The following is a 21,673-nucleotide window of genomic DNA, read 5'->3' as shown; positions in this document are numbered from 1 at the left end:
TTTGCATGAAGACCAACAGAAAATGTGTTTTGTTCTTGTTCTAATTTAGTCATGTAAAAAAAAAAAAAAAAAAAAAAATATATATATATATATATATATATATATATTTTTTTTTTACTTAAAAAAATATGTTTAAAGTTTAAACCATTATGTTGTTCTTTTTTAATGAGTTTTTTTTAGGTTTAGTTTTTTTAAATGTTTTATATAGTTTTTCTTTATTTTTATTCCAGATTTAATTTATTTTAGTTAAACTACATTTAACTAAAAGGAAATCGTAAATGGCTAAAATAAATAAAATAAAAATAAAACTACACATATTTTGTTATTTAAAGTTTTTTTATTTTAGTTTTTTTAATTATAACAACTCTACACCGCTGTTATTTTGCTTTATATGTTGACAGTTCAACCCCATGTGTATCAGCGTAAACTTATTAAACTACAGCTATTCAAAGTTGCTTTCAATAATGAAGTACTTAATCCTTAAAAAATTTGATTCAAAATATGAAAAAATCCAATAACTAAAATAACAGATGTAGAGAAACAAAATGTTATTATTTTACATATAATTATAAAACATTACTTTGGCACAAATATAGGGGTTTGGCTCAAACAATAGATGTACTGTACAGATAAATCATTACTGTAGCCACAACTTGCTTTTGAAAATGGCAGAATCTATTCAGCAGGGCTGTGACACTCTTCTTTTTTAGCTTCTCTATTAATTTGTTTTTCTTTCATCAGAGCAGCTCAGCATTCGCAGAAGATGAAGTCTCCGATGATTACTCTTACTCTAGAACAAATCAACCTTTTGAGAGAATAACAGGACGGCTATCACTGTGCTTAGTCACGTTTCTGAAGAAGGAGATCATTATAGTGTTGTATGCCTACTAGAGAAATGTCTTTGTTCTTTGCTGTCTTTACTTTTAAAACACAAATGGAAAAATCTCAAGAACTGAGAGATTCAAGTCCTTTGTCCTTTGATACACTGTAAATCGCCTTGATTCCAGGAAATGGCCCTGTTACTTTTTAAATGGATATTGCCTCATTCAAAGAGATCCAATTTTTCAAAACTATTAGTCCTGAAGGCCGTCTAAGTAACCTCTAAAGCAAAAAACCCTGCAAGCATGGAGCAGCAAGCCAATGACGGGCCGGCCAGGAAATGAGACTTTCCTTTAACCCATCAAACGTCCCAATCCAGCCAGGAGATGGAGACAGCAGTGACACAGAGAAGATACACTGGAGGAGCACTGAACACGATCAATATGAGAAAACTGTCTCCAATCTCCACAGCACAGACACAAAGAAGAAACAGCTAAGCTCATTTAAAGGTGAAGGGTATGAATTATCAAGCACTAGTAGAAACACATACAAAGTGCCATCTGTTCTTTGCGAATAGTGTACTAACACTACTCTTACAGTGTGCATATTTTTTCAAACCAGGCTACGTCTCAACCTACATTTTGGAACACCCAAATTTCAATATAATTCACTACAGTTTACAGCTGAATGCAACACTGGAAGTAGTAAACCGACAACGATTTGTATTCTTTTTTCATACAAATTAGGATTAATGGGGCAAATTGTCAATAAAAGAATAGTTCACCCAAAAATACAAGTCATGAAAAGTTATGTAGATGATTTTGTTTCTTCTTAGGAACAGATTTGGAGAACTTTATATCACTTGAAGCATTATATCACTTGCTCACCAATGGATCCTCTGCAGTGAATGGGTGCCGTCAGAATAACACTCCAAACAGCTGATAAAAACATCATGATAATCCACTTCATCCATTGAGAAAGTCCATCCCGTTGTCCTCTCACATCAAAATCCAGTGATATGCTTCTTTAGAGCTGTTTTTGCTTATAAACAGTGCTGGACCTGTGCACATTTCTCTCCTGATTCAGATAACATGACTTTTCACTGTAGAAAGCTCGGCTGATTTGTTTCTTACAGCACACACAGATTCACAAGACGTTAACTGTTGGACTGGTTTGGTGTGGGTACTTGTGGATTATTGTGATGTTTTTAGCAACTGTTTGGACTGTCATTCTGACGGCACCCATTCACTGCAGAGGAACCACTGATGAGCAAGTGATGTACTGTAACACTAAATTTCTTCAGATATTTTACAATAACCAGTGGAATGAAACATTGCCAGAATCAAGTTAATCTCTGGATATTTCACTTTCAAAGTGTTGTGAAATGCGCAAGAAGCCACAGGCATGGTTTTCCAGTGTGTCTTTGTAATATGCAAAACTGCAATGCATGTGACTTGACTGTTATCACATCGGCAGAAATAGCAAGCTTAGTATGGTAGTATGCTATCACAAATTGACACTTTGATGATTTGGAGTGTGAAGAATGAACCTGAAGTAATATCAACTCTGATTTTGATCTCTATTTTGCCAAAAACAAAGAAAATTTTACACAACATTTAATAATAAAATGCAAATTAATGACTTTTAATAACATATATGATGACAGATCATGACATCACTTCCAGAAATTATAAATGTAATGTGACAAGGTCATGTGACATTGTAGCACACAATTGTTTGAAACATATTGTTGCGTAATGCAATATGCATAATTCAGTCATTCAAATTTCCATTCTCAAATTTCTCATAAACAACCAGTGGCTCAATCACCTCCTTTAGGGTAGTCAAGGCAACTGTTTGAAAGTGTTTGCATTACATTTGCAAATCTGTTTGATTCTGCAAGTGGCACAGAAATGACACGCATCACCTTTAAATTTTGATGTCAATATTTGTTGCAGTAACCTCACATTAACAAAATCACTAGGTTTACTAGAAAACAAAACATCTAACAGGCACATTTCAGCACACAAAACATTCACCTTCGTCTGTTTACTCAAAACATATGCAATATTTGGCATCGCTTACAACATCCACACAAAAGTTCACCAACTGACAAAAAGCCGAAGGTTTTTAATGAGCACAACTAGTTCGCCAGTGGTTTCACCAAACTCCCAGTTGACAGACTGTGCCTCCAAGCCAGAGTCCTCTTTGTGCTGTTCTATTTGTAGACAAAGGAAAATCAAATGGTGAAATGAGAGCACTCCCCCAGTGAAGTGTGGCTGACGGTTTAATGAATGCTAATTGCTCCTTAGTGGAAGCACAGGATAAAAATGTGTCGATGACACACACACACACACACACTGCTGAATCACATGTGCCCTGATACATTACAACTATATGATCCCACATGGCCACATTTAGTATGATCTCTCAAACCCTCATTTGAATAAAGATCAAAATACATGAACCTCTAATCTGGCTGGTACCCTGTGGTAATTTCATATACGCTCGGAGTAATGGGCCGTACACACATACTAACATCATTAGTGCACCACTTGCCATTGCTTTCGAAAATGATTGCTTTGTTAAGACATTCCATTGTTAAAATAGCATGTCTTCCTAATTTGACAATGAATCAACAATAAAAATGTACATTCTGAATATTAATGGCAGAAGTGCACCATGCATAATCCAGCTCACTCAGAATGCATTTCCTACAGTATCAATGTCTTCACTCCTATTGGTAGTTCACCGCATCACTGCTCATTTGCATAAAGTAACACAGTTCTCGACTTCTATCGCTGGACACGCCCACACCGCTATGGTTGTATTGATGATTGTAGTGGGCTTTCCAACTTGATGCATTTAACTTGCCACAGATTTTGAAAATGATTTGCAGTTAAAATAGCATGTCTTTCTATTTTGACAAGTAATTAGTTTTCACAACAATAAAATGCGACATTCTATAGGGAAAATGTTTTCAATACAAACTTCAAAAGTGAATGATTATCAATTAACATTGTCAATTCGGTAAATCAAACTCATATGGAATGCAATTTATAAAATATTTCAGGACATGGATCACATGCTTCAGTGTCTTCACTCCTATTGGTAGTCAAAGCATTGCTACTTATTAACATAAAGTAACACGTCATTCAACTTTTATTGCTGGACACGCCCACATCTCTTTGTTTATACAGATAATTGTAATGGGCTGCCCAGTGTGGTGCACCAATCAGCTTGAAACAGTTTTTTTTTTAATGATTTCCCGTAAAAATAGCACGTCTTTCTAATTTAACAAGGAATCAGTTTTCGCAGCAATAAAATGTAACATTCTACAGCAGAAAATGTTTCAGTATATATTACAGCAGTGCATAATGCATCACAAAAAAGCTGAATGATTATCAATGCATGAATCAAACTCACTCTAAATGCAATTTATTCAGTGTTTCAGTACATGGATCTCATGCTTCACCTTCTTTACTCCTAGTGGTTGTCGCCACATTGCGGCTAATTTGCTTAAAGTATAATTTTCATCTATTTTATCGCTGGAAGCACCCACATAACTGTGATTGTGTTGATTGTAGTAGGCTTTCCAACTTACTAACTTACTTTCCAACTTGCACTCAACTCACCACAGTTTTTGAAAACTACTGGCAGTTTAAATACCATGGTTTTCTGACCAAACATGGAAGTACAGTTATTAGTTTTTGGCAATAAAATGTAACATTCTACAGGGAAAATATCTGAATGTAACCTGCAGAAATGCATAATCATGGACAAAATGAATACACGAATCAAACTTGCTCAGAATTCAATTCCTAGAGTATCAATGTCTTAACTCCTACTGCTAATTTGCATAAAGCAAGACTTTTCTCAACTTTTGTAGTTGAACACTACACATCACTAACACTGGCAAAACTTGCCAACTCTCATTGAAAATAAATGACTTCTGGTTGCTGCTTATCACTATATGTGTGAATACTGCTGAATTATGCTAAACAGAGCTAGTCTGCATCCTCCGCTCATTTCTAAAACTGAAAAATAGAAATAATTTGCAGAGGGAGTAATTTTGTCCAGTGCCCTGAGGTAATAACTTCAATTTGTGGTGGAAAACTCAAAGGGCCTTTGAATTAACTCCTGTATCTCAGTGCACTCGCTGAGAAAAACACATGAGAAAACGTATGAGACATAACAAAGCTACATCTGAAGGTCAAATTTCAAAGCACTCGCTTCTATAAAAATGGCATTTAAAGGGGGCATATTTTTTGATAGCAAGAGTACACAAGAATGCACTATGAACAAAAACTACATTGGGTCCAACTATAAAATTGTTTTGATATATACGTGAGAATTTTTAGTATAGAAGCCAACAAGAGCTTGTTTTCTATCACAGAACAACTTTGCACTTTGTCAGAGAGCAGCAATCAAAAGCAATCCAACCTTTTTCAGAGGCATCCCACTATATCGTACCTCAGATATGACCTATTGTTCCCGTACCACAGTCTCTCCTCCCTTCTCCAACCATCTGTGGAAAGAAGACAAGAGGTTATTAGAGAGGAGCTCAGAAAAAGAAGAGAAAGATATAGCTGCGAGCAGCAATTACAGGACAAAGCAGCAGCAGCAGGGATGTTTTAATTTAACTAACGTCCCAAAAATAATAAGCAGAATTATGATTTTAGGATTAGACGTTTAAAGGTTATGAGCTCATTTTAATAACATTTACAATTGACCAAAATTAACATTCTAGTGGCAATTCTTTTTTTCTGCAGCAATGCATCATGAACAAAATTGTATGATTATCAATTCATTAATCAATCAAGCAGTGATGCAACCCAAAATATATAAAAAAAAAAAAAAAAGTTTTTTGGACAAACAGATTTGTAAGGCCAAAATCATTGGCCAAAACTGTATTCAGTGTTGTGTTTCGACTGTGTCAGCATCTGATTTCTGTAAACAACATGGATAATCTAAAACAAGTAAGCATGTTAGTGGCACGGATGCATTTCTATGGGATGACATTAGACTCAAAATGATTAAGAGATGCACGCAAAAGGTACTATATCAATTTTATACATGGATCTTACGAACCACAAACAAATGCCTTTCGATTTGATTCGGGATTAAATGATTGCGCAGCGATTTATAAATATACAGACATGTTTGCGAATAAAAATGTTCTGTTCTGCATTAATATATCATAAATTGCTCATGCAAAAAGGAACCCATGCATATGTGGATAAGTTGACACGCGTGCATTAATTGACGTCTAGTTCGAGACGATCTTGTTCGGTTCATTTGGATTTTGAGACTTCATTTTCGCAGTTTTCAGCATTTCACGTCCCACACACAGACACAATTACTGACGAACAAGGCCCAGTGCAATTCAATAACGTGAACACAATTGGAAAAATTTGCGAATGTGCGTCACTTTACTGAAACAAATGCTTTTCAACCGGTGTCTGCAGAGTTAAGAATTACATTAATGTGCAGCATTTTCATTTAAAATGATCATAATTTGTCCATGTAGGGATTAAAATGTGCATTTGTGGATCATGCAACGCGTGTATTCATCCGTGTCTCTTCTGAGTCAATTCTATTTGATTCATTTGAATTTTGAGACTTTCGTTCCACCCTTTGAGCCTTGCCCAATCCACACACACACAGCTCACAATCCAGGCGCAGTTGAGCCAAAGACAAACAACGACAGCTGCCCGTAGAAATACAATAAAGATGTTTTATTGAACTTGTTCTACCTTAACTTGTCTTAAGACACAGAATAGCATATATTAATTTGCCATTTATAGTACATTTATAGTTAAGTAAGTGCAAATACAACTTTAACCTGTCGATGGCGCTGATGAGTTTAATAGGTCAATCCTAAGATTTTATAAATTGAAGCACAAACCACCTCTCTGCCAAATTTCATGAATTTCTGCCATATGGTTCTAGAGGCTACCGTACAAAAACAATAGGTGGCCACACACCTTCGTCCTCTAACAAGCCATAATCAAGAGCAGAAGAGTGAAAGGAAACAAGAAGTCAGGCAGAAAGAATGAAGACAGGGAGACGGTGATAGAGTGGGTGAGGAGATGACACAAGGAGGATGGATGAGAGATGAACGGTTGCATTCCTTTATGAGTCTGTCAGGCTCTGTGACTGGAACAATTGATTAGAGCTGCTTTGTTTGGAAGGTCCACTGTGACCTGTCTGAGAGCAGCGGAGATGCTTTGACGGATGTGGAGGCGATGCATCTTAAAGGGACACGAGTGAGAGCCGTACAGAGAACGCATTCCATATGCTCTCTGCCATGCTCTGGAAAGGCTTGATGTGCGGCTCGTAATAACTCCACATCACTACTACTTTTAAGATGACAGTATCCGGATGTAGAAAGCTATCAAGACATGTCCAAATCCAGTCACATAGTCTCAGCATCATACATCCCACCAAAGACCTGCACAAAATCAGTGTTATTTATAAACACCTTATTTTTCACATTAAAATTAACTTACTCAAACACACCAAATTTGGCTACTAAATTCAGCTGCCAAAAAAATAAATAAAAACAGGATTGCTGAACAATAGCAATTCATGTTCAGTTTTTGTGTATGTACTTTTTTTTTGTGAAGTTAGTAGACATTTTTAATGTGCTTTTTCACAAAAATAGCACTACACTTGTTAAATTTCGACTGTTAAATAAGTATTGCAGACATTAAAATCATGCGCTTCTATGATTTATAATTAACCAACAGTGAATAATGATTTGCTACTTGGTATCGAAACTGAAGCTGAAATAAAATAAAATATAAATATTGTATAAAAACTTTCAAAAATAAATAAATTAGAAATGTTATTACTATTGCAGTAGGCCTACTGGATGAAGTAGTATTATGACCAAATAAAAAATTATTAAAGCCAACTTGAACAATTGAATATTAAAAAAAAGGAAATGTTAACATAAACATAAATGTATAAAAATTACATGAAAATTAGAACTGTTGAAGTACTACAGTAGCTACCAACTGAAGTACTTCAGTGAAACATTATTGCAAAGAAATACAAAATTAATCTAAATTTAAATATAAAAAAGTAATAAAAAGGACAAGTGCACATAAAATTACTATTAAGTAGTTCATTTGAATAAACTAAAATTAACATGAACACTTCTAAATAATACTAAAAGTCTAATTATGAAGAGTTTTATTAGACAAGAAAGTGTGTATAACCCCATAAACAACATCTCAAAAGAGAAAATATTGAAATGCACATACCTAATAAAAGTGAATACAGAATGCAGCCTCAAAGCTAACAAACATGGAAGGTCATGGCATCTTTAAATATTCACTTGGTTATCTCACATGAATTTGTTCTAGATCATTAGACATGATGTAATAGTGCTTTGTCAGTTTCATTAAGATGTCCCTTTATGCAAAAAGTCACTGACTGACAGAGCAGCGAAGCAGCAAGGCCTTTAGTTTCTCCTCGTATCATGCGATTCATTTCGCCTTGTTTGTTCCTCCCGTCTCTTAAGCATGAAAATATGATGAGCGCAGCTACAGACTCAGAGCCAGCACCCCTCCAGATGATTACAGTGATGATGGAGACGAGCATCCTTCTGATGGGGCCCTCGCTCAAAACAAAGTACAATACATCTGATTCGGCTGGCAAATCAAATATTCATGACCTCATTATAGACTTTATTTAGTTGATTCTGCTCGAATCCTATTAATCCTACTTGGTGCGACGGCGCAGCGAACAGCAGCTATAGCAATAATTTAGTGTTAATTAATATGGTATTCATGATCCACTTCCCCATTAAGTCTAATTTGGCTCATTCCGGGGTCTGAGTTTTGCACACAGCTTCATTTCAACGCCTCGTCTCGGGCATCGGTATGCGTTTCTGGGTTTCCGCCGATGTAAATGTCAGACTTACTGATGCATGCTATTTCACAGGAAATTAGAGCTCTGCGATTCTTGTTGCAGAAAGGTCAGATAGAATCTTCTCTAATGAAACAGTTTTGACCTGATTAATACATCTCTGCCTGCGACGGAGAAAACATGCACATTATAGCGCCCTAACAGCCTCTTCTCTAGATAGAGCGACACATCCGGGCTAATGTGCATTGATCATTTCGCAATCAGCGAACAGAAGACGAGTCTTTGTTTTCCAACACCCCTGTCCTCATCCATAAAATCCTCTGCGCTCATTTGTAAACAAACTGTCATTTGAAATGATGAATGTGTTTCATTTCCTCCAATCTTTGAGAGAGAAAACCGGACCGGATGAAAATGTACTTTGAAAACCGAAGCGCTACGCCTCTCCGTCTGAGCATCGCCAGCTCAATGGTGACAGATATTAACCAAGCAAAGAATTAGGAGAGTGAAATATTCATTCTTTTCCAAACTTGGCTAAGATGGAGAGTTATTGTAGAGATATTAATTGCTCGTGACAGCTGATGACTGGTGGCATGGAACTGCAGGGTAATTAAGGAGGTAGATTAATCATATTTACCGTTCCGGTGGTATCTAAGTGACAGGCCAGAGATAGGCAGACATTCCCCACCGAGATGAAATCGGCTCTTAAACTGCTTACAGGCTCCTAGCTGGAATACACAATGGGCCTGAATGTCACATCAATGATGGCAACATCACATACGCCACAGATAGAAGCACTTGGATGTAAAACGGCTGTGCGAGGAAAGTCGTTTAGTGGATTGCACTGCCATAAAAGACTAATAAACATGCAAGATTCATTCGCCAGAAGTTTTTCTTCCTCCTTAAAAAGGAGAAAAAGCAGACATTTGTGCAAAGCTATAATGCAGCCTAAATGACTGCAAATTGCAAAGGCACTACAGAAAGCACAGCATTTGAGCAGGGAAAACTACAGTAGAGTTTGCATGAACACACAAACCTGCTTAAATCATTTTTAACCACTATAAACACCGCCATTCTGCCAGACACCAGACATGCTACTAATTAAAATGAACCCCTACACTATATATTTTTCAACGTTGAAGTCTGAAAAATGTTGATTCGCAACAGATTCGTTGATAACCTTTTAGTTTCCAGTACTTGCTGACTTGGATCTCAAACATCAGGTCCGTAACCACCATAGACATGAGGGGGACGAGTCCCTCCCCAATACTTGGAAACGACTAAACTGTCCTCCTAGTAGTTTCAATTCCTGCGTTGATCTGTTGCCCTCCATTACTCATGGTGTTCTTGTTAATAGGATGACAAAAAGGTTTAAAAGTGACATTTTCAGCCTGGTGATGGCCAATCAGATCAAAGTAGGTGAGGTTTACTATTCACCAGTGTTTGGAATAACGCCGTTTAAAAGGCGTTAGGTAACTACGTTATTTTTTCAGTAACGGAGTAATCTAACTAATTACTTTGCCCGTCGTTATAACGCCGTTAACATTACTGAACGTTAAATGCGTTGCGTTACTATGCATTGATTTAATAAACTATGTAATCCGAATGCACCCCTGGCTCATACAGCGAGTGAGGAGGTGGGTTAATAACGAGATAAGCAATTATGATTGGCTAAGGCAGAGTCATGTGTCTCATGGTAGCCAATCAGAGACAGGGTTTTTACACAGATGCCATCACACGCGCCAGCGTCACCAAACACACACACGCGACGCAACAGCTGAACAGTGTTTCGCAGCCGAAGCAGTGATGGCGAGTCAGGAGCATTCGGATGAAAAGTTGGCATTTACAAGGTGGAGTTATAAGCACTACTTCAAATTCATTGTGGTCAAAGGCAAGCATGTGCATGTAATGTGTACATGTAATGTGTGACACACGCATCTGCAAAGCTAGTGGCCAAAAACACTTTTCTTACAAAGATAATACTTGAAGTACAGGATAAAAATAATGGTGCAATAAATATCGAATGTTATGTACGAACACCTGTCTGTTTTACTCATTTCAACTGACTTGTGAAAACTGTAAAAAAAAAAAAAAAAAAAAAAAAAATATATATATATATATATATATATATATATATATATATATATATATTAGGGGTGTAACGATACGCGTATTCGTATTGAACCGTTCGGTACGACGCTTTCGGTTCGGTACGCGGTACGCATTATGTATACCGAACGGTTCGTTGGAGTAATTAATTATATTTGAAAAAAAAAAAAAAAAGAGAGAGAAAGAAATATAATGATATGCGTTCAACAAGGTAGCCCAATAACCCAAACAACGTAACAGGCAACGCCCCTGACACTCCCGAAGAAGAAAAAAACACCATCTTATATGTTTATGTTAGGCTACTCCGCAGGCGCTCGCTCACTCAGTACACGCTGAAGGCTCGTTGCAAAATAGCCAATGCGTTTAACAGACTAGAAATGAGAAGATCCTCCAATAACCAACAGGTCTGGTGTTTGGGTGCACTTTGGATTCCCTTTAAGCTATAATGGTGATGGCAAGAGAGTGGTGGATAAAAAAACAACGGTATGTCGCATCTGCAACATGACAGGGTACACCAGCGGGAATACAAAAAAAAAAAAAAAAAAAAACAGCGGGAATATCTGGGATATATGCGTCAGTACTATCTGGGAAAAGACGAAAAAAACGAGAAACATGCACGCAGCAAACTATCCCTGCAGCATTTAGACACTATAGCTTACAGGGAATCCAACCCAAACACCAGACCTGTTGGTTATTTTAGGATCTTATATTTCTGGTCTGTTAAATGCATTAGACATTTTGCAACGAGCCTTCAGCGCGTGCTGAGTGAGCGAGCGCCTTAGGGGCCGTTCACATATCGTGCCTAAAAACGCATGGAAAACGCTAAGCGCGTCTTTCTCCTCCTTTCCAAAGCGCTCATGAGGCGTCTGTCTTTGCTAAGCAACAATGACGTGCTCTCTCCATGAGACGCGGAAATTTCAGCGAAGGATAAATGGATTTGCAGCTCTAAAAATCGCTTGCAGTAGCTCTGCTACTGAATTTATTTCAAAATTGCAATCCATATACAACTATGATCAGCTGTTCCTTCATCTTGGCTGAGCTCTCAACGTTGTTACGGGAAAGGATGAAGCTGATTGGTTGGTTCTTGTCACATGACCCGCGGTGCGCTTGCGGCATTCTGAAAAGTTGAGATGTTTTTACATTTTGCTGTATCTAAAACGTATCGAACCGAACCGAACCGAACCGTGACATCAGTGTATCGTATCGAACCGAACCGTGAATTTTGTGAACCGTTACACCCCTAATATATATATATATATATATATATATTTTTTTTTTTTTAATGCGACAGCTGTATCCATTGATGCAAACAACAATTGTTTTTCTCAAATATGGCCGTTTTGAGATAGAGAAAGAGAGAGAGAGAGAGAGAGAGAAGTTGTATGTGTGAATTACCAACATTTGTGCGTATCTCTCTACAAACAATCTTTGTTACCCAATCATTTGTGGGTGAACTATCCCTTTAATAGAACAAAAATAATCAATACTTAAATCGCTACATTGAGTCATTGCAGCACTGATATATGTGCTAGACAACACTATACAATAAATACAACACACTAGATCTAAAATCTGGAGAATCACTGCATCATCATTTTAAATCGTCAGTTTGACTTGATCTGAAAAAATCCAATATTCCTGACTTTTACACTCAATCAGTTCTTTCCCGTGACAAAAGTCTGGATACCCTTGACTTGCGGTTCTGCATTGCACAGCTGGCTCCACGGTTTTGCACATCACTCAAATTAGAAGTGAATTTAAGGATTTTCTATCCAAACAAAAAGCCGATCCTCTGAAAGTCAAAACGGAGAGGATGGATGTCGTTTTATATTGAAACAGACATGCCATCTGTGGTTATGATTATAATATAGTGAATTCACAGGTGAGAGATTGTGTTAGCATGTAATAAAGTAAGAGCAGCTAACAGGTCTACATAAGAAGTAAAAGCATAAATATCCAAGAAATTCCCTCATGTCTCTTCTGCCTCAGCTGAAATGTTTTGCAGTTTGTTACTCTGTAAATAATACAATAATCTTTCTGTGATGACATGCCACAGTTCTTGTAAACGGTTGTGAAACCTTTTTAAATGTTAAATACAGTTATACAGTAGGCCAAAAAGGAAAGAAATCAATGTGTGCCAAACAGACAAGCTAACAGTCAAAAGTCTGGCTGCACGAGAAAAAGCATATTAATAAAAAAGATGTTGAAAATAGGAAGAGAAAGATAACAGACGGCGAGAAGAAACTCAGAACTGTGATCAGAGAAGGACAGAAAGAACGAAAGTGACTGAAAAGAGGAAAAGCAACAGTACAGGAAGGAAAGGAGAGCTCATTTAAAAGGAGAAGCATGACTCAGACTGCATGTAGGTGCTGGACGGCACACCTGCTCTCAGCTACACAATTACTCCATTTTCTGCAGTCAGAGCATGAGTCTGGTGACAGATGGACAGTGATACAGCTGGACGATGATGGGATGTCTGTCAGAGCACGAGGGGATCCACATATGGGCACTGGAGCAATAATTGAGAGCCGTTTCCATGTCTGTTCATGTTCCAGCCTGCAGCTCATGCACTGGTACAGTACCTGATGATGGACAGTATGACTTATGTTATATTATATTACGGTACACTGTCAGAAAATAAGTCCAAAAGCTGCTTGTGATTGGTACCCGTTTTAAAAGTACTAATATGTAACTTTTAGGGGTACAAAAATATCTTCTACTTTATTAATTTATTATTATTTCATGTAAATGAGGTTCTTTCAAAAATCTATTCATTAAAAATCCTGAAAAGACATTAAGATTTACACAAAAATATGGAGCAGCACAAGTGTTTCCAACATTCATAATAATAACAAATGCTTCTTGAGCAGCAAATCAGCATATTGGAATGATTTCTGAAGGACCTCGTGACACTGAAGAATGGAGTAATGATGCTGAAAACTCAGCATTGCATCACAGGGATAAATTAGATTTGAAAATATATTCAAATAGAAAACGGTTATTTTAATTTTGTAATAATATTTCATAATATTTAATGTTTTTTATCATATTTTTTTATCAATTTAAATGCAGCCTTGGTGAGCAGAAGAGATGTCTTTCAAAAGAATGAAAAATCTTTTGAATGGAAGTGCTTACTGTAAAGTCAATGAGAAAATGGTTAAAATATTAAATAGCCAAGTGGTTATTCCGGAGGCAGAAAAATAGGGCATGCAACATAATAAAATATAACATAGAGAAGTAGAGTATTGCATAGCAAAATCATATCTGAGCTGCGACCTCATGCTCCCTTTTAGCAAAAAAAAAAAAAAAAAACTAGACTTTTGTGGCTTTTAGTTCATGTGAGTTAGGTTGAGGTCATATAAATGCTAATGCACCCAACAAAAGTTAATAAATATGCATTAAAAATGCATGTTTCTCTTCTGGAAAATGGCTCGTCATTAACCTGATGGGTGAATACAACTTTTTGTCCAATCAAATGCTTATTTGAATAAGGAAGCCCCTCCCACTGATACCACCACCCAATCATGGATCACGACTGACAGGTAAACAAAAAGCTATTGGATATTGGTTATTTAAAAGTAGGTTTCTGACAAAACTTCCTGAATTACATCAAAACAGGGGAACTGCATTCGTCAGGCCTTTTCATCCAGCTGAGAGATGTTCGGCTGAGTAACTGCTCCTGGCAGGTAATGCTGGGACAGATCCAGCTTCATCATGTCCTATTTCCACAAACGTGTGTGCTTGTTGTTGCATTTAAGCTTTCTTGTCATGCATTATTAATCTGGCCTTTCTCTTACATTCAGAACCAAGGGAAAAGGGAGGAACAATGTGACATAAAGTGCATCTTTTCACAGTCAAAGGGACCAAACACAAATAATTTAAAAGACAATTACAGCATGAGCAATAACAAAACAGGTGGCCAATTATTTTGTCCTGCATTGTACAGAAACTTCTGTTTACATTTGGAAATAATTTGGATACTGGGTAATTGGGAACCATTGCAGAGAAAACTGAAGTTGACAATAATGATGATGTGCTTCTTCTCTTGATTACGTGAGACGTCTAAGCACTTTAATAAAGCCTAATTACTATGATATTTATAAATCATCGCTGAGCAGACCTTTCATTCAATGTATCTCCAATCAAGCAATTACTGAATCTCATCTAAGACGTCAGTGCAATTTATTGCTAAACTAACTATATTAAACGATGCAGATGCTTGTTGGAACACAACAGTATCTTACTGAGACCATCATTTGTGCTTCTTAATGAAGATAGAAAAAAATGTATCATGTTTATGGAATGAACAAACAAACAAAAAAATCTCACCTAATATTGTCGGTTTCCTTAGTTTGCATTAACTCTAATGAGGAACAAACTATGCAAATGAGGATTGCAAAACATCAGATAACTTAGTTTGAGAAATGCTTGAGTTTCTCTGATCTCCTATCCCTGGCAAATCTAGAGTAAACACACTCTGAGACATTCATTTGAACACATTTTAGCCGCATGACCTATATTTAAAAAAAACTGCAGCAAATAACCCACAATGCAATTCACTCAACTTGACCTTCCACTTAACCAGTGTTGTACATGACTCTCTCACCTCTCTACTACATAACTCACCAGGCAATACTTCTGTTTCAGATCAGGCACTGAAGAATAATTTATAAAGTCTGAGGGCAAACTGAATCTTGAAAAAGCACTGAAAGTGCTGGTAACTTAAAAAAAAAAAAAAAAAATCACTATTTGTTGAGACATTTTTCCATATAATTGGACTGCAAATTATGGCAAATTCTGATGTTAATAATAATAATAATAATAATAATAATAATAATAATAATTATTATTATTCATAGATTAATATATATATATATATATATATATATATATATATATATATATATATATATATATATATATATATATATATATAATATTAAATATGCAAAATAAAAAAGATAATATGTAATTTGTAAATATCTAACAATTAAAAATAATCTATTATTACTACTATTTGCATTAATATGAAAAAACGATCATTGCTTAAATAATAATAATAATTATAATTAAAAACAAAATAATATTTTTTTTAGTTCCATAATGATAACTTGACGTCACCCACTGAATTAAAAATAAAACAGGAGAAGGTCACATCTCTGCTAAATAAATAAATAATCAATCATGTTGCTTAAGGTTTAGTCTTGGGTTTTAGCTTAATCAGAATGGTTGACTGGTTTTACAGCACTTTGCTTTCTTTGAGCTCTCACCATTAATCAGACAGTAAAAATCAGCACAGAGGTGATAAAAAACTAGAGCTTTTATTGAGAAATCCACCATCAGCCATACAAAATCAAAAGTTTTTTTTCCTGTAGACATTTGGCAAACGCTCACACACAGCGCAGTGAGCGCACAGCGAGCCGTTTGAGAGGAAGCCAATAGGAATATATCTTTAAAATTAGCAAGCACACTTCAGGTCAGGGGTAAATGGACCAATCACAATCTGATTTGAATGCACTTTTTTCTTCTCAGTGAATAGGGTTGATTAGCGTCTCAGTGGCTAGGCTAATGCTCCTCATTAAGTGATCTAGACTACCCAATTTGCCATTACTGTGTTCATTAAATGGAAATGAAGATGTGTTTTGTTTGCATGCTCTTCACACAGGCAGATGCCCACCTTCACACATCGGCCCTGACCATGTGCTTAGTCAAGGAAAAAACAGCATTTAGTCACAAATGGTATCCCTTACTAACAATTACTACCTCAATTTAGACTGAGAAAATAATTTGCCATCTTAAATAAGCAATTACACAGATGCCCATAAGGGATGAAAGTTCTGGATACCTAAACAAATCAAAATGACACAAGATGAACATAAGAGCTGTGGCTAGTTGTTCACAGCTGGGACGGACACTGAGTCCTCATTACTAACACTAGTAAGAATGCAAAATCGTTGTAAAAGTTACAAAGAAAGCACATAGTTTGAAAGTAAATCACAAAACTGCTGTGATATAAAGATCAAGCAACACTGTGATTATTGCAGTGATTTTAATCCACTTCTTATTTAGACATTAAGTGAAATTAAGATATTTAAGCAACTTTTACAAAAATGACTGCTGAAAATGATGTCAGAGGAAGATATTTCCCAGTTGAGACGGCTCAAACATGCATTTTAGTCTGGGAATAGCTTAATCCTTATCTGTGAAACTGGGGGTAAGTCACTTAAAAACAAATTATTCTTGTCTCACATCACAGAATGCAAAAATCCCTTTTATAAGGTGGCCACAATGTGTGAAAACAACCAGCCTATAATGGTAAAAATCCAGTCACTCATTATTTATTTTTTTATAATTCCAAAAAATCATAAACAGTCTCTCCACACGAGCAGTTCCTGACTATGAAGACATAGTCGGTGAAAGACCTGCCCATTTGTGACGCTCTCTGCCCTGTTAGCATATACACAGCCGTGAGTGAGAAGCTGCGGTCTGCCATTACTGTTCTCTTGCTGTAGCTGCTGGAGGCACAATGTCAGCGCCAAAGAGCCATTAAAAGTGTGTGTGTTGGGATGCACCAGCGAACATAGGAGTCTCCATAGACCACTGAGGACATGGTGGTTAACTTTCATTTTTGAAAAAAAAAGTATGCGGGAAAAACCGCGTACTTGGCAACACTGGAAGGGAGGCGGGAGCACCAGCGCATTTTCATTTAAAGGAGACATACACATAAACAGAACATTTTGGCTCATGCCCTAAAAGTGGCAATTTCAAGAAGCTATAAAAAAAATTATCTGTGGGGTATTTTGAGATAAAACTTCGCATACACACTCCGGGGACATCAGAGAATAATTAAATAATTAAATAAAAATATTGTATCAATGCATTCTATGGCACCTTTAAATCCAATTACTCAAATGACTTCAGGAAGTGATCTGGGCCACATACCAGACAAAACTGGACCTATGTAAATTCATCTGGTTGTTGAAACCAGACATGCAAATTTTACTCCTCCTAAAATATTAAAATAACAAACGTGTAAGAGTGTTTTATAGGCTATATGGCATGTTATGGTCAAATATGACAGTGCTAATTCAACAAGCATTACCATGGATGAGTAGATGAGTATCTCTTCAGCAAGTCCACATGCAAACTTCCATACATTAAACCGAAAGACACGGACGCAAAACACAATCATCTACATGAAAAGTAGTGAGACTAACCTATCTTTTCAGTGCTGATGCCACTCTTTCTCCTGTTGTGGTCTATGATCTTGAAATTAGCTGATAATGAATCAAATGCAGCGCCTATCTGTTCCTTTCGTTGACGTGAACTCCATTAATTTTGCATTTAGAGCAGCAATTGAAGATCTGATTTATATCCATTTTACTTAGACACATTTATGTGGGCAAGTGTAAATGGAAACATTTGAACAAATCAGATAGCTAACAGATCAGAGAAAATGTTTGAAGTGACCAGGAATAAATAGGCCTCATATGCATGGTGTGTACGTATGTATGTGTTTGCATTAGAATTAAATTAGCTTAGATTTCCTAGGTAAACCAGCTGCACAGGCATGCAAACCAGCATAAACTAGCCTGGACACACATGGCGAATCTTGCTGTTCTAAGCAGATCTATTCAACACGAGAGACAGATTTCATCAGCATTTCTTATGACACTGGGGTGATGGATAACAGCAGGGAATGTTTGCAGCTCCTCACCGGGTCCTCAGCTAAATGCTCATAGTATTTTCTCCACACGCTCTCCCTCTCTCCCTCTCGCCATCTCTCTCTCTCTCCAGTCTCCTCTTCCAAACAGCCACCCTAATGGATGTGTGGCGTACACTGAAACATTGTTGACAGCTTCAGTATGCAATTAAGTCCTCAAAAACCAATTACATTCCTCAACAGCCCTCTTACGTACATTAACTTTGGGCTTTGACAGACACTGAGGAAGTTAACTTGTTGGCAATGAAGTGCGAGACCTCAGAGGCCAGCAGAAACATTCTCACAACTTTGACTAACATTCTTTAGGTTTTTTAAGTAAGGAATATCTGACTCCGGGCTGTTGAATTATTAGAAAATAATGTGTACATCCGAGATGGTGATGCAGCCAAGATGCGAAGCGAGTTTAATACTGTCTTTTGTACTTGAAACGCTATTGTGATTAGGATTCATTTCTTCTAAATCTCTTCCACCGCCTCTGTTGCTAGTTCCAAAACTTCATTTTATACCTAGTAACAGAGGTTTGAGCCATTTATAGCAGACTAATAAACAAGTTTTTAACGAGAGAGAGCGAGAGAAAGAGAGAGAGAGAGAGAGAGAGAGAGAGATTAAGCTTGTGAGTTACCTCTAAGAGTCTGTCTCTCAAAATTGTTCGGCAGCAGCGTCTTTAATAACAAGAAACTCTTAAGTTTACTTTCTTCACGACCAGTGTCGTTGTTCCCTCGCTTGTGAGAGATGTCATCTAGCTTTAAATTTGTTAAACTATTTTACTGATAAAATCCCCAGAGTAGCGTTAACAAGCGTGTGCATGTTTCTGTACTGTAAGTTATGTAACGTTATGTGCGTCTGTGAGGGAGAGATAGAGTATGTGCTTATATAATAAAACGTAATTATGTGGCAAAACATGGAAATGAGCTGTCGTTTTTGTCATATTGCTTACTATATTTATTTGTCTGGCCAGTGTTGTTGTGGGTTTTGGTTATTGTGCTGTTGTAAGAGCTTTGAAATAGCAGGAATCATTTGGTGAAGTAATATGGACATGTAATGTGGTCCAGAGCTGACTGGAATTACGTTCACCGTGTGTTTCCCTGAAAATAATTGCACACCTTAGAACATTCGTCAGCCAATCAGATTCAAGCATTCAACGGCCCCGTATTATAACTTACTTTAGGATAACAAAGATTCTTTCACTGATATTAATCACATTAACGTTTGTTCAAAATGATCTGGTCTTTTAGTTGTGAATAGGTTTATACCTTTTTACTTCATTGTTGTATGTCTGTACTTATGTAGCACCGTGGTCCTGTGAGGGACAACATTTTGTTCCACTGTATGTCCACACATGTAGCGGAATGACAATAAAGCTCAACTTGAACTTGAACTTTTATAATTTTCTCAAAACATTAGCACAATATTGTTATTTATGCATCATTCATTATTATAATTTTTGTTTTTCAGAAATACTTTAGTTGGATGCTTGACTGACATATTTTAACTTTACTACTGTACTTGCTGCAGAACATTTAGAAAACTTTCAAAAATAAAATTCCCATTATGTTCGCAAAATGATCAAACGTACATTCACAATTAAACTTAGATTTTAAACCATTTAATAAACTAGATGTTTTGAGCTAAAATTAGAAATATCAAAAGTGTCACAAATCACAAATGTGCCATGATGTTTGTTCACACATTATAAAATATTGTTAGTAGAAAAACTAAAACTAATAAGTGTGTAAAGCACCAACTAGAAAGAAAGACGTGAACACATTATGATATGGTTAAATAAATCTAAACAAAACAATAATAGTATTTCAACAACAATACTAAAATAACACTGCCATACTCTAAATGCAAGGTGTTTGCTAACTAATTACATTACATTACATTTAATGTAAACTCATCACACCTGTAGTAATACTGTCAACACTTTTAAGCTCACTCTGCACAATAAACAACATCAAACAACCCTATCTAGACTGCACAGTGCGAACACATTCATTAATCTTAATGGAAGTGTTGTAGATTTGTCATGTTGCACTGCTTGCTTAAAGTGTCAGTTTGATGTTAAACACACTCTCCAGCCCGCATTCAGGGACCTTGTGATTTACAAACTGAGTACCGGTCAACACGGACCTACGGCTTGAAAATGGAAAGCCGAGACTGTGACGGGCAAATAAAAAAAAAAATGTCTTTCTTTTCTCCCTTTCTCTCCGTTGGTTTTCTCAAAGCGCCTCTTAGGTGTCAGACCTGTCTTTGTGATCTCTTAGCAGAGACAGGGACCTGTAAACACGGCACGGTCAGCTCTTTAAGCATTCAGAGCACTGAGGGGATACGGAGAGATTAACCTTCACTTCTCTTCCTCTGCTGCAGCCTGACAGACATCATTACAGCACAGACAGGAGCAAAGATGGATGACACTCAACAGCTCAGACCTTCACGCAAATTCAACCCGGCACATCAACGGCTCATGTCACCGTTCCATATTGCAATCGCACCTTAAAAACCTGTTATAGCGGACAAGAAATGGAGCGAAATTGTTAGTAAACCATGAGAGAAATGCATTCAACTACACTTTGGTGAATTAGTGAACCTGCAGTGAACTTCAAAGATCTGTGTGTTTGTTTCATTATCTTTTATGGATACCTTGCTGCTGTTGAGGTGCTTGTGAAAAAAAAAAAAAATCAATTCAGTCCCAGAGACTAATTTTATTGCTCGTTCATAGCTCATGGGATTTAATGGAGCTCTCTGTTATGTTTCACTGAAGAATCAATCGGCTAAAATACCTTAGGAGACATAAAAATAGAGACAAATGAGCCGATTACTGACATACAGTAAGAGTAGGGTTCATTTCATGCGGATGGCACCTAACATAACTTTTTGTGTTGGAAAGTAACTTTTATTTGGTCTTGGGAGAATTTGATGAGAAATGTTTGAGATCTCTGATGTTTCATTGCAGATTTGGGTATTTTGACAATCTGCAATATTCTGATCCCGTTTGAAACTCTAGAAAAGACACATTTGAGATCATTGGGGGGGGGGGGGGGGGGGGTTTCAGGAGAAACATCTGAGAAGCTGGAGACTTAAATTGCATTGATTGTTCATTGGTCATGAGACTTAATGGAGATCTCAGTTATTTGTAGGTTTTGT

The 21,673-nt window shown here is 36.7% G+C and overlaps 1 protein-coding gene across 4 annotated transcripts in view; it reads right to left on the bottom strand.

The window, feature by feature from the left end:
- LOC113108264 (beta-1,3-galactosyltransferase 1-like) overlaps positions 1–21,673 on the bottom strand; it is a 144,410-nt gene that overhangs the window by 67,328 nt on the left and 55,409 nt on the right. For 2 of the 4 annotated variants that reach the window (XM_026271190.1, XM_026271191.1), the window contains exon 2: positions 5,293–5,347. The gene's annotated coding sequence lies outside the window, so the exon portion shown is untranslated. Of the gene's footprint in view, positions 1–5,262; positions 5,348–9,331; positions 9,498–21,673 lie in introns of those variants that run through there. The other 2 variants (XM_026271192.1, XM_026271193.1) reach the window with 2 other exon arrangements.

This window comes from Carassius auratus, chromosome 9, assembly GCF_003368295.1.
Source record: "Carassius auratus strain Wakin chromosome 9, ASM336829v1, whole genome shotgun sequence".
Lineage (NCBI taxonomy): Eukaryota > Metazoa > Chordata > Actinopteri > Cypriniformes > Cyprinidae > Carassius > Carassius auratus.
The sequence above is the reverse complement of the archived record's forward strand: the minus strand, read 5'-3'. Positions and strand labels throughout refer to the sequence as shown.